The 12,347-nt window shown below is 43.4% G+C and overlaps 1 protein-coding gene across 5 annotated transcripts in view; it reads right to left on the bottom strand.

Moving 5' to 3' along the window:
* The window catches only part of LOC127049667 (24-hydroxycholesterol 7-alpha-hydroxylase-like), a 52,972-nt gene that overhangs the window by 37,727 nt on the left and 2,898 nt on the right, over positions 1-12,347 (bottom strand). Inside the window, exon 1 of one of the 5 annotated variants that reach the window (XM_050950835.1) lies at positions 4,703-4,740. The exons of the other annotated variants lie outside the window; for them this stretch is intronic. The gene's annotated coding sequence lies outside the window, so the exon portion shown is untranslated. Of the gene's footprint in view, positions 1-4,702; positions 4,741-12,347 lie in introns of those variants that run through there. 5 annotated transcript variants of the gene reach the window in all.

The raw sequence follows: 12,347 nt of genomic DNA, 5'->3' as shown, positions 1-12,347 counted from the left end.
TCCTGTCTCACTAGTCCCGTTAGGGAGCAGTCTTTGATTCCAAGCCACGTCAGCTTTTCATAAAGAAACTTACTTTCCAAGGAATATTGCCTTCAATGCCGCAGAACATGACCAACGGGTTCTTTGGTTTTGCATACATTACACGGCCCATCTTTATGTCTTTTAAATCAGTTGACCGTATCATTTAAGACACAATGACTTACTAACACTCTAAAAATGACGACTTCGCTTTCTCTACCATGACTGTGGAGTATAGTATTATCTGACTTTTGAGCATACATCATAAATCCTTTATCCTTACATTTCCTTAGTCCATAGTTCTTGCCATTCCTTTGCAAGCTCCTTATGAGCATGCTTTTAAATTCTTATCTGCTTAAGGAAATCTTAATATCCACCTCATTTTTTAGTTTGCTTTGATGCTTCGTGAGCCGTTTCATTTCCAGATATTCTGAAATGCACTGTAATCCATGCTATTTTTACACAGATACCTACGTGCATTATTTCCATGGTTAGAAACATTATTTCACTTACTATATCATTTCTGCTTCCTGGAGCCCCTGTTCTGATTGTCAAAATGCCTAATGAGGAATCAGATAAAATTACCAAGGTTAGTGCCAACAATATCCTCATTAGTTAAGCTGTCAGAACAGTCTCTTAATTCAACAGCCTTTTAGATTTCTGGATTCCAAGACTAGGTACACAAAAGCCTGTTCCCACTCAACCCATGCTGTTACCTTTTGATCCTTCCATAAAGACTTGGCAAAGCTGTTGATATATTCAGAAATGTCATTGGTTGGAATATGTGGTATTTGGCTTCCTCAGTTTCTTCCAGGCCAATGGGAGTTGCTGGAAGTGGCGTGGGCTGAGGACTTACTGGCCGCCGCTTCTAGCAACTCCCATTGGCCTGGAGCAGCGAACCGCGGCTAGTGGGAGCCATGATCAGCTGGACCAGCGGACAGGGCAGGTAAACACACCGGCCCAGCCCGCCAGGGGCTTTCCCTACAGAAGCGGCGACCTCCGTTTGAGAAATGCTGTGGGAGTATATCATATCCCCATAGACTGAAAACAAGTTTACTTGTTAGCCATGGTTCTTGCACATATATTATATCATGCTTTTTTCCCATTTCAAAGATAGCTTTCTTAAATTCCCGTCCATGTATTATTAAACTTTTGCACCTCAGCTAAGGATTGTTAAGACCATGTTATTTAAGTTATATTATTGCCTTCATTTAAAATCACATGAATGAGGTCTATTGAGAGGTTGTCTATCTTCAGATATTTTTCTGCTGCTTTTGCTATGGTTTTAATCTTTTCAGTCCCCTCCTCCACCCCCCCGATCAGCAAGGTGCAGTTAAATACTTCTGTAATGAATGCTATAAACATCTCTATCCCTATAAGCAATGCATGCTCTCCCATTCTACTCATGTTCTGCGGCCCTTGTACATCTTTTCTCTTACTTGAGTAATTTTGTTTTTCTATTCGCTGCAGTGGGTACCTTTTGCTTCATTTAGATTCTGTTCCCTCTCTCATAGGAGTGATTTCCTCCACATTTATTGCACCTCATTGTTCCCTTACAAATCGCTGCCACACGTCCAAATCTTGGACATTTATAGCACATCATGGGATGGGGGGACAGGGAGACACTTATGATTTAACCCAACAAGACTGACGCTCAATTTGGATCCTATTCAGAAGTGTCTCACCTATAAATGCAGCAAAGAATCTTGTGGCACCTTATAGACTAACAGACGTTTTGGAGCATGCATGCATCTGAAGAAGTGGGTATTCACCCACGAAAGCTCATGCTCCAAAACGTCTGTTAGTCTATAAGGTGCCACAGGATTCTTTGCTGCTTTTACAGATCCAGACTAATACGGCTACCCCTCTTATACTTGTCACTTATAAATGTTATACATCCAGCCACAGAATGCCACTTTTTTCCTTCTCTCGTACTAAAGTAGCCATTTTAAAAACAATACTTTCTCTTCACAAGTACCCTTTTTGGTATCATCCTCAGACAATTCCAGCAGCACTTCATACGTAACCCCTGATGCTAGGCAGTTGACAAATAACTTTCAGTTTCCTTAAGGTTACTGTTTAAAGTTTTTCATCTTGCTCCATATGTCTACATTCTAATCAATAGCTCTCCAACCTGCATGCTTTTAGCTCTTTGTATGTCACCAGCATTTGCTTTATCCTTGCTGCCATTTTCAGAGTGTCAATGTCTCCTCTGTTCACATCTCCTGACACTCATTCAGGCCTGCAGACAGCAGTTCTGGGCCACAACAGCGGTGACAGCCGGGGGCCTGCAGACCCTTCTAAATCGCCAGGCCCCTGGGCAATTGCCTTCTCCCCCCGCCCCCTCACCCCCGTCAGCAGGCCTACATGCATTTGACAATTATGAAATGTTGACTTTTATCCTGTTTTTGTTTTTCATTTCTATGGATTCCTTCATCTTCAGATCCTGATATATCTAGTCTTTTTTCTTGTTCCTGAGGGGAAACCATTCCTCATCCCCTGCTGCTCCTCCTCTTTATTGTCCAAGACAACTCCCACCCTCCATCCCTTCCGTCAGTTTCAATGTTCAGCCAGCAGGGCTTCATATGCCATTAGGCCCTATCAATCCCTGGTTCCCATCTAGGTTCAGCATCTAAGGTTAATTGGCTCCTCCTGGCCCACAATAACTCATTCAAGATTTGCGTGGGATGGGCACTGCCTCACAAGGACACATCTTATACCTAAAACATCAGTTGGCAAAGAGATGGGTTTATCTCAAATAACAGATCTTGCACAAAAGTTAGGTCCAGACTTCAAGAGGATGTTAAGAGCAAAAAGGAGTCATACATAAGGTTGTGTTAACAGAACCATAAAATAGGCAGTAAAGTAGATTCCTTTGTAATCACTGTAAAATCTTCCTCCTGGAAACCTTAAGAAAAACATGTATAGTTGAGAAATAGATTATAGAAAACCTTTGTTTATTTTTTAAATGTGGAGATGGAATGCCCTTGTGAAATGCTTACTAAGTGCAAATCTTCTAATGTAATTTCCTAATATAATTGCTACCATTGTAAATGGTAAAATGCTTGATGGACCATCATGGAATCTAATGTCCTTCATAAATTACTTACTAATGCAAGAGACCATTTAAATAGAGGGTGCTTATATTATTGGGGAATTAATTATTTAGCTATTTAGCAAACTTATGCAGCTACTCACCCAACTCAGGAAGAAAAGAATAATCTCTACAAAAATTGTTATGAAGAATCAAACAATTATTTAATAACAATTTTAAGCAAAAAGCTCTCTTTAAAAATTAGTGCCTTCTAAAAAGATTGTTTTGAGAATTCGGTATCAGAGGGGTAGCCGTGTTAGTCTGGATCTGCAAAAGCAGCAAAGAATCCTGTGGCACCTTATAGACTAACAGACATTTTGGAGCATGTTGCATCTGACAAAGCGGGTATTCACCCACGAAAGCTCATGCTCCAAAACGTCTGTTAGTCTATAAGGTGCCACAGGATTCTTTGCTGCTTTTGAGAATTAAAGCATTTATGTAAAGAGCAGGGGTGTTTGGACTTTTTGAAAACAGAATTTCATTTCCTGTTTAATAAAACTGAAAAAATATCTCAGAAAATAGACTGAATAAAAAGAATTTAAAAACTTTAAAAGTTTTCTGATCCACAGAAGAACAAAAACATTTAGAAGTGTGTTGCACATTCATTAATCAGATGCAATTTCAGGAGCTGAAGATACACCTCTACCTCGATATAACACTATCCTCGGGAGCTAAAAAAATCTTACCGCGTTATAGGTGAAACCGCATTATACTGAACTTGCTTTGATCCACTGGAGTGCACAGCCCTGCCCCCACAGAGCACTGCTTTACCACGTTATATCCAAATTCATGTTATATAGGGTCGCATTATATCGAGGAAGAGGTGTACCACCAAAAAAGCATGGAGTCAAGGAAAGGATGACAGCAGCCAAATTTGAATCTAAACAAGTCTGAAAGAGGTGTTTTCCTATAATTTCATGAAAATAGGAAGGAGAAGAGTATAAAATTCTGAAGTGAGCACTGTTCACTCACTCTCTGCTACTACGCTGAAGCATTCCTCAACTCATCTTGTCCCTCCACAAGGAAGAGGCCACAGACAACTAAGAAAAAGCAGAAAACTATATCACACAGTATGTAGCAAAGAAAGGCTACCTTCCAACCCGAAGGCAATCATCACAGATGAGGTGGAAGCAGCCAAAAACACTGCCAAGGGATTAGATTAGAAAACTCTTGTAATGATTTTATTTGGATATTGAAATGATATTGTAATCTAAAATATTGACAGCTTCTCCTGGTTAGACCATGTATTACTGGAGAGGAGACAGAGGCTAAACACTTGTAAACAGAGAATAGTGGGTTTAATTGGATTTAAGATATTTGCTGAATGGCCTATCTTAAGAGAACTCCTTAAATGGCTTCTTCTAAGCAACTGATTTAAACAACTTTGATCGGAGTTAGTTACTCTGCCTTTTTATAAACTAGTTTAGGTTATCTTTGATCATAGGTGCTGACTCCACGGGGACAAATTGGTGGGTGGTCTGCACCCACTGGCAGCCAAGCTCCCCTCCCCTCCCCATCTCCTGCCCCACCTCACCTTACCTCACCTCCACCTCCTCCCCTGAGCGGCCGCATCCCTGCTTCTCCACCTACCTCCCAGTGCTTGCTGCTGCAAACCAGCTGTTTCCCAGCATAACAAGCTCCGGGAGGGAGGGAGGAGGAGTGTGAACACGGCACGCTCAGGGGAGGAGGCAGGGAAGAGGTGGGGCCGGGATTTGGCGAAGAGGTTGGAATAGGGGCAGGACAGGGTGGAGTCAGGGCAAGCCGGGTGCAGAGGGGTGGTCAAGTGGCCAGCAGAAGTCGGTGCCTGTGTCTCTGACAACCTGACAGGATCCATCTGCCTTAAAATTTTGTCCATCCATAAACAGCTTGTAGTTTCCTATGAGATACTAAGACTGGACTCACAATAAGACGACCTGGGCCTCAATTTACCAAGAGCAAAATGCCCACCAGAGGTGGGCTCACCCTCAAAAGTGTCATCTCTGTTAAAATCTCCCCACAGAGGCATAAAGAAGAGATTGCAACGGAGTTAGCCAGTTTATCATTTGTGTTCTGTCATTTGTGTTTTGTTTAATGTTTTCTTTTCCTTTCTCTAATAATAAAATAATCACAGTTATGAATGATGGCTATTTTGCTTGGTTTTTATTGTCCCCTAAAGTATGTAAAAGAACCCCTGTAACTAAGAGTGGAGTCAGATCCCTGAATTGTCTGTGAGAGAGAGAGAATTAGTAAGACTGGCCAACCATTTCTTGTTTCTCTACCCTAAATATTTGTGGTAATTTTGGGGATAAAATTACTTGGTGCCCACCACAAATAAAAATTATCACTTGTCTCCCACAAAAGGTATAAATAGCAAAAGTTACTCCCCATTTTCTGACCAGCTCTAATATCTGAAAAAATTAGCAGCAGGACAAGCTACCTCCAGGCCACCCTGTGGATGAGAAGATAGTTAAGTCTTCAGGTTTAGTTGGCCCTTTTTTCTCTTGTGAGAATTCAGCTAAAGCTGATGTCTACCTGTCCACAAAAATGTGGATGGGGCCATCAACTCACTTCAGATAAGCAACTAAACAGCCATCTACTGGCAGGGACGGATTTACACCTTACACGCCCCTAGGCACAGCATCTTCAGTCCCCCCCTTGCCTCTCCAGGTGGCCATGCCTGGAGCCGCCACATTCCCATGTGGGCCTGTGACCCCAGCAGCCTTGTGTGGCCCACTTTGCCTCCAAGAAGGTTGCTGTGACTTTTCACTTGAGGAAAAATCCACCCACCATCTGCCTGCTAGCTCTTCGCCGTCACCCACCAGACCAGTCAGCCTCAGCCAGCTCAGGCTGTTCTGGTGCCACAGCCGCCTCTGGTAGGCAAAAAGGCAGAACTGCAGCACATTTTCTGCAGAAAAAAAAAATTCTGCCTCCCTCGGACAAGGATTCTGTGCATGCTGCAAACGTCACCTAAGGGGAGTGGGCACAACGTGAGACAAGCGGCGTGTGGGGCATCTTGGCAAGGGGTGGAGCAGATCAGGGCTGCCTCCCTCAGGGTGAACTTTGGGGCAGTAGGAGTGTAGCAGAAAAAAATCATGACATTATATTGATGAAAACATTTTTGCACCGATCCTTTCTCTCCTGTGGTATCCAGTGGTCTCCCTTTTCCTGCAGCTGCTGCCTGAAACAAGAGCCTGCTTCAAGCAATGACGGTAGCAGCAGCAAAAGGGGAGAACCCACTGGGTGCTGCAGGAGAGTCCTAACATTGAAATGGGAGCTTGACCTCTTCTGGTGATGAACCAGTGCTCCCCAAACCCTATTGAAATCACCGCAACACACGCCTGACTCAGAAGTTGTAAATCATCACTGTGCATGTGCCACGGGGGCGGTGAAGGAGAATGAGCCATGGTCGCTACAGATTTTCTTTGTTCACATCATACTCGTGAGTGACACACACAAAAATATATAAAAATATGTGGGCTTGCTACTTTGGTGGGGCAGTGCCCCAACCCCCTCTGTACAAGAGCTGCCATTGGTTCTTTTTCAGTAAACCATATGCTTTCCGTCTGAATGTCTTTTATTTTAATGTAAGGAAAACAACAAACCAAGAAGGAACAAAAATAAAGTCTCCGTGAGTCTGGGTTGTGGCTGGCAATTGAACTGAGGGACCTGCATAGCTAAAACTTGGACCTACTACAGTTTGAGCAAAAAAAACATGTCTTGTAGGTTGGGCCCATAATAGACTCACATCCTCTATTGATTGAGTGAAGGATGGAGCATGTACTTCACACTGAACAGTAAGTTACAAAAGCACAGTGTGTGTGTCTGCTTTATAACCTGGTTCAGAAACTCTGAGGACAAAATGGTTCCTGTCACTGGACACAAGCAAAATTCTTAGAAAGCAAAGGCATAACAGTTACAGCTGTACATACACCATGATCTCTTGGCAGCATGTCCAGTTTTAAAGTTTCAGGATTATTGTATAAAAAGGGTTTGGCAGATGTACAGTCTGTAACTAGATTTTACAGAATTTTTCATTTCGGGATACCTCGCTGATTAGGATGGGGGAAAGATCATTTTTATGATTAAAATGATAGTGTTGACCTTGATACTTGAATTAGTTGGACCACATAGTTAGTGTGCTGCCAAACAAACTTTGTTTCATCAAATACCATACTGGTGCTTTTACCCTTTACCCTATGCTGCTTATCTAATCTAAGGGTGGCATCCTGGTCCCACTGAGGTCAATGGTAAAACTCCTGCCTCTGGGTCTCCCAGCCTGAATTTTCGCATTTGTGTCTGCATTTTTGGGTCTCGATCCATCCATTAGAGTTAATGGGAAAGACTCCTGTTGACTTCCCTGGCCACTGACTTCCATGGGCTTTGGATCAGGCCCTTAGATTGTAAATTACTAAAGAGGGGGCAGTGTTTAATCTGCATGCCTTTTATGGCATCCAGAGCATGTTGCTGAAACTTGTTATAATAATCCGTGACTTGCCAAGATTGCAATTTTATGTATTACAATTGCAATATGCGCTGGGCATTAGCAGGAATAGTTACATTGGTTCACCCGCCTTCCTGATCATAATACTTCTGCTCTAGACCTCTTGTTCTTTTAAAATTTCAGAAAAGGTACAAAGGTCAATGGTAAAACTCCCATTGACTTCAGTGAAGCCAGGTGTTCACCCAGAATACCTCTGTGATAGGGTTATGGGGCCCTAGTGGACAAAGGATTAACTTTGGCTCCGTTGCCCTTCCTCTGACACAGATTTCCATGGGTAAGGTTGTAAGAGAATGACCAGGGAATAAGCAACCACCACATAAAAGCTTTGATTCGCTCTCCCATATCCCATAGCTATGTCCTTTACAAATGAGATCTATAGCCACCAGATGTTGCCAGGGACAATCCTAAACAAACTGGAGCTCTGGTGGTACCTGCGTCTGAGCTGCCAGAAGAAGGCTTGTGTTATGCAAGGATGTTTGGCTGACTCAGCTGGGTAATGAACGGACAGATCACCTGAGCTGCCTGGAATGAGACAGGGCCTCTGTGATCTTAAGTGCAATTTATGAGCTCTCTAGGCTTTGCGTCGGTCTGGGTGACTGAGGGTAGGTATTCCAGTGCAGCCTAGCCAAACCATTTTGCATATGTAATTTCTTTTCTCTTTAAAAACTGCAAAATTCCCTTTAAGTGCCTCTCCCTACCCCATATATTTAGAAGATGTTATGTTTCCATGGTTAAGTACTTGAGTCATGAAGTGCTAACGTTAAGATTGCATGTGCAACCATAGCTGTGTTATCCTGGACGTCTGCACAGCAATTAGAACTAGTACAAAAAAATTCCTTTGACAACCTTTTTATATGGAAAATTGGATTTTGACTAATCAAAGATTTTCACAGAAGTGTCTGTTTTCCTATTTAAAAAAACCCAAAGATCTCCACCAGCAACAACCCCAGAAACCTGGAAGCCAAAAATTTTCAGCTGAAACATTTTCAGTTTTTAGCTGAAAAATGTTTTGGTTTGGAGTGAAAATCTTCCATTGTTGGTAGCCGAAAACAGAACAGTTTTCAGTCTGGTGTTTCTTACTGTTTGACAAAAAGTCAAAATTTCCTGCAAGGAAAAAAAAATTCCAACAAGTCCTAACTGCAGCACAGTCTTTAATTACCCGATGCCATGCTATCCCTCTCAATAACATAGCATTTTTCTATGAACAGATAATATATGTCTTATTGTTATATGACTGAGTCAGAGCTCTGCAAAGGCTCTTGTGTCACTCACTGTGGATATTGTATTTAAATACTTGTTAATAATAGCATTAAGATGTGACAGCTTATTTCAACAACACCCTTAAACATCCTCAAAGGTGTGACCTTCCTTCACTATATTAGACAGGCTTAATTACAGAGCTTGCTCAGACACTTTGAAGATAGGAAGTGCTTGTTAATTTGACTTGTGCCACAAATCAAGGCAAAAAGATGAGCATTTAGACAACATTAAGGTTGTAAGATCAAGCACACAAAAGTTAACACCATGATTGCTAAGATGACTCCAAGTAGAACATGTGCAGCTCCCTCTCCAGCCACTGGTTTCACCTTGCACAGAATACAAGCTCTCCTGGCTTACCTGCAGAACTGTATGCAGCGTTGTTGTAGCCATGTTGGTCCCAGGATATCAGCGAGACAAGATCTGTGTGAGGTAATATCTTTTACTGGTGTGACAGGGTGTCCACCCCACACAAGATCTGAAGAGGTTAAGGTGGCTAGGTAGGCCAATTAATTGCCCAGGCTGCGCTTGGAAGAGAAGCCAGGGAGCAGGGATTAATCCAGGGGTCGGCAACCTTTCAGAAGTGGTGTGCTGAGTCTTCATTTATTCACTCTAATTTAAGGTTTTGCGTGCCGGTAATACATTTTAATGTTTTTAGATGGTCTCTTTCTCTAAGTCTATAATATATAACTAAACTATTGTTGTATGTAAAGTAAATAAAGTTTTTGAAATGTTTAAGAAGCTTCGTTTAAAATTAAATTAAAATGCAGAGCGCCCCGGACCGGTGGCCGGGACCTGGGCAGTGTGAGTGCCACCAAAAATCAACTTGTGTGCTGCCTTCGGCACACGTGCCATCGGTTGCCTACCCCTGGATTAATCATATGTGAGTCAGGTGGACAGGAACAGAGAGGGCCTGTATAAAGCTCAGGAGCTGAAAGCAGAAAGGAACTGTAGGGAAGTATCAGAGCAGTAGCTGTGTTAGTTTGGATCTGTAAAAGCAGCAACGAGTCCTGTGGCACCTTATAGACTAACAGACGTACTGGAGCATGAGCTTTTGTGGGTGAATACCCACTTTGTCGGATGCATGTAGGGAAGTAGACTGTAGTCATTCCCAGTAAGAAGGGAGGTCTGTTTGGGATTATAGAGGCAGGTAGCCTACAGTTTACTCCCTGGGAGGAAGGAGTTGTGCAGATGGCAAACCCAGAGAAGGGAGGAGAGCCAGAAGGTACTAAACACTTTCAAAAGATGAGCCTGGGGCGTAAATTCATAACTTTGTGAGACACTAAGGGCTTGTCTGCACTGGCAATTTATAGCACTGCAACTTTCTCGCTCAGGGGTATGAAAAAACACCCCCCGAGCGCTGCAAGTTTCAGTGCTATTGTTGGTGTCACTAGGTAGAAATCTCCCTTGCTTAAGGCCTATGTTAAGGCCTATGTGAACCAAAGTACCTCCATGTTAAACACTTTGTGTAACCTAATGTACTAATAGCTGCAAAAATGTAGTGTTAGCAGTTAGTTTTCGGTTGTAACAGCCAGTTCTCTGCTGTAACACATTGAAGCTAGGCTAAAGCACGCGCAAGGCCATTTTAAGATACTGTATACATGTCTCAGCAGCAGAGAGGGGGGAGAAAGGGGGAAGACAAAAGATTGAATGAGAAAAGATACTGCAGCTGGATGGGAAAGGAGGGGGAAGTGAGAGATCAGCTAGTCAGCATAGAAAAAGAGATACAAGAAGAGGGGTATAAATATTAATGCCCTGCCTGTGTGCTACGTGCAGGATTCGAGATTTTCTCCCTTGCACCATATTTGAGCTCAAATAAACCTGGTTGTTTGCTTCTCCACCCTGGTGTGTTTATTGGCGCTTAGCACTCTGGGCAACGAACCGCTGTTGCTTGCCTCTGGCACTTCTGTGCCTGCAACGCTATAAAGCGCCATTGTAAACAGTGCTGGGAGCTATGCCCCTCGTGGAGGTGGTTGCACTGTGACCACAAGATGTGGCAGCGCTTTAGCGTTGACAATGTAAATTAGCCTTAAAAATCATGGTCTTCATAAAGGCACTGGATTTATGGCTTATTACAACCATCAGTAACCCACTGACCTTCCTTTTTGTCCTATGACTACAGGGTGTTAATGGGCCACTCCATCTTGAATGGTCCCTTAGATTAGAACATGTGCTAACTACTTGTGCTAAACTATCTGTTTGATCTTGTGTTTAGCTGTGATGCTATTAGTACCTTCCCCTGGCAGGGAAAGGATGTTGGCTGAGGGGGTTCTCTGTGACTGTGGGGCCTATTTCTGTTCCTCTCTCTGCTCAGATATCTGGGCAGAGTTCCTCTAAGGGTACGTCTTCACTACCGGCCGTATCAGCGGGTAGCAATCGATTTCTCGGGGATCGATATATCGCATCTCATCTAGATGTGATATATCGATCCTCGAACGAGCTCCTGTCGGCTCCGGAACTCCACCAATGCGAACAGCGGTAGCGGAGTCAACAGGGGGAGCCGCGGACGTTGATCCCACGCCGTGAGGATGGTAGGTAACTCTATCTAAGATACTTCAAATTCAGCTATGTTATTCACGTAGCTGAAGTTGCGTATCTTAGATCGATTTCCCCCCCTAGAGTAGACCAGGCCTGAGCCATGTCTGCTGGCTCCCTTGACAGCTTTGAGGAGTAGTGGGTGCTGTCTGAGGTTCACTGCACAGTGTCCCTTTCAGGTTCCCTATTTTTGACTCTTTGATCCTCACACCTGCCCTTATTTTTGCTTCTGTTGTCCCTGGTATCTATTTGAGTCCTGGACTAAGTGGCTCCTCTCCTTAGGCTGGGCAAGGGGTCTTAGCCATGGGTGGGGTGGGGGGGCTTATATCCACCCACTTCCTAGAACCCAACAGGACAGGAAGAATAGCTCTGTATAGTTTGGAAGCTTATGTCTCTCACCAACAGAAGTTGGACCAGTATAAGATATTACCTCACCCATCTTGCCTCTGCAGAAATTGTACATTCTTTAAACCAGTGTGCACCTAATAATGCATTTAAAGGTTCTGACCTAGACAGGTCTAAAACCTGCCTACCAGAGACTGTATGTCTTCCCATGCTGTACTACCACAGCTATGATCATAGAATATCAGTGTTGAAAGGGACCTCAGGAGGTCATCTGGTCCAAACCCCTACTCAAAGCTGGACCAATCCCCAGACAGATTTTTGCCTCAGATCCCTAAGTTACCCCCACAAGGATTGAACTCACAACCCTGGCTTTAGCAAGCCAATGCTCAAACCACTGAGCTATCCCTCCCCCCAAAACTTTTAGTGAAGTTACCAGGTGAATGCACTCCCTATCATTATAAAAGCAGGAGGGGGATAATGGCAGGGCACTCCCTGTGAGAGCTCCAGGACTCTGGAACTTGCTCTATCTCCCTTGATCTGACATAGCCTGATTAAGTTGGTGATCTTCCAGGCATGCTGCAATAGACATCTGTTTCATAGGGTTTCTGGAGAGGGCTG

This window comes from Gopherus flavomarginatus, chromosome 4 (assembly GCF_025201925.1).
Source record: "Gopherus flavomarginatus isolate rGopFla2 chromosome 4, rGopFla2.mat.asm, whole genome shotgun sequence".
Taxonomy (NCBI): domain Eukaryota; kingdom Metazoa; phylum Chordata; order Testudines; family Testudinidae; genus Gopherus; species Gopherus flavomarginatus.
This window is presented reverse-complemented; position numbering and strand designations above follow the sequence as displayed.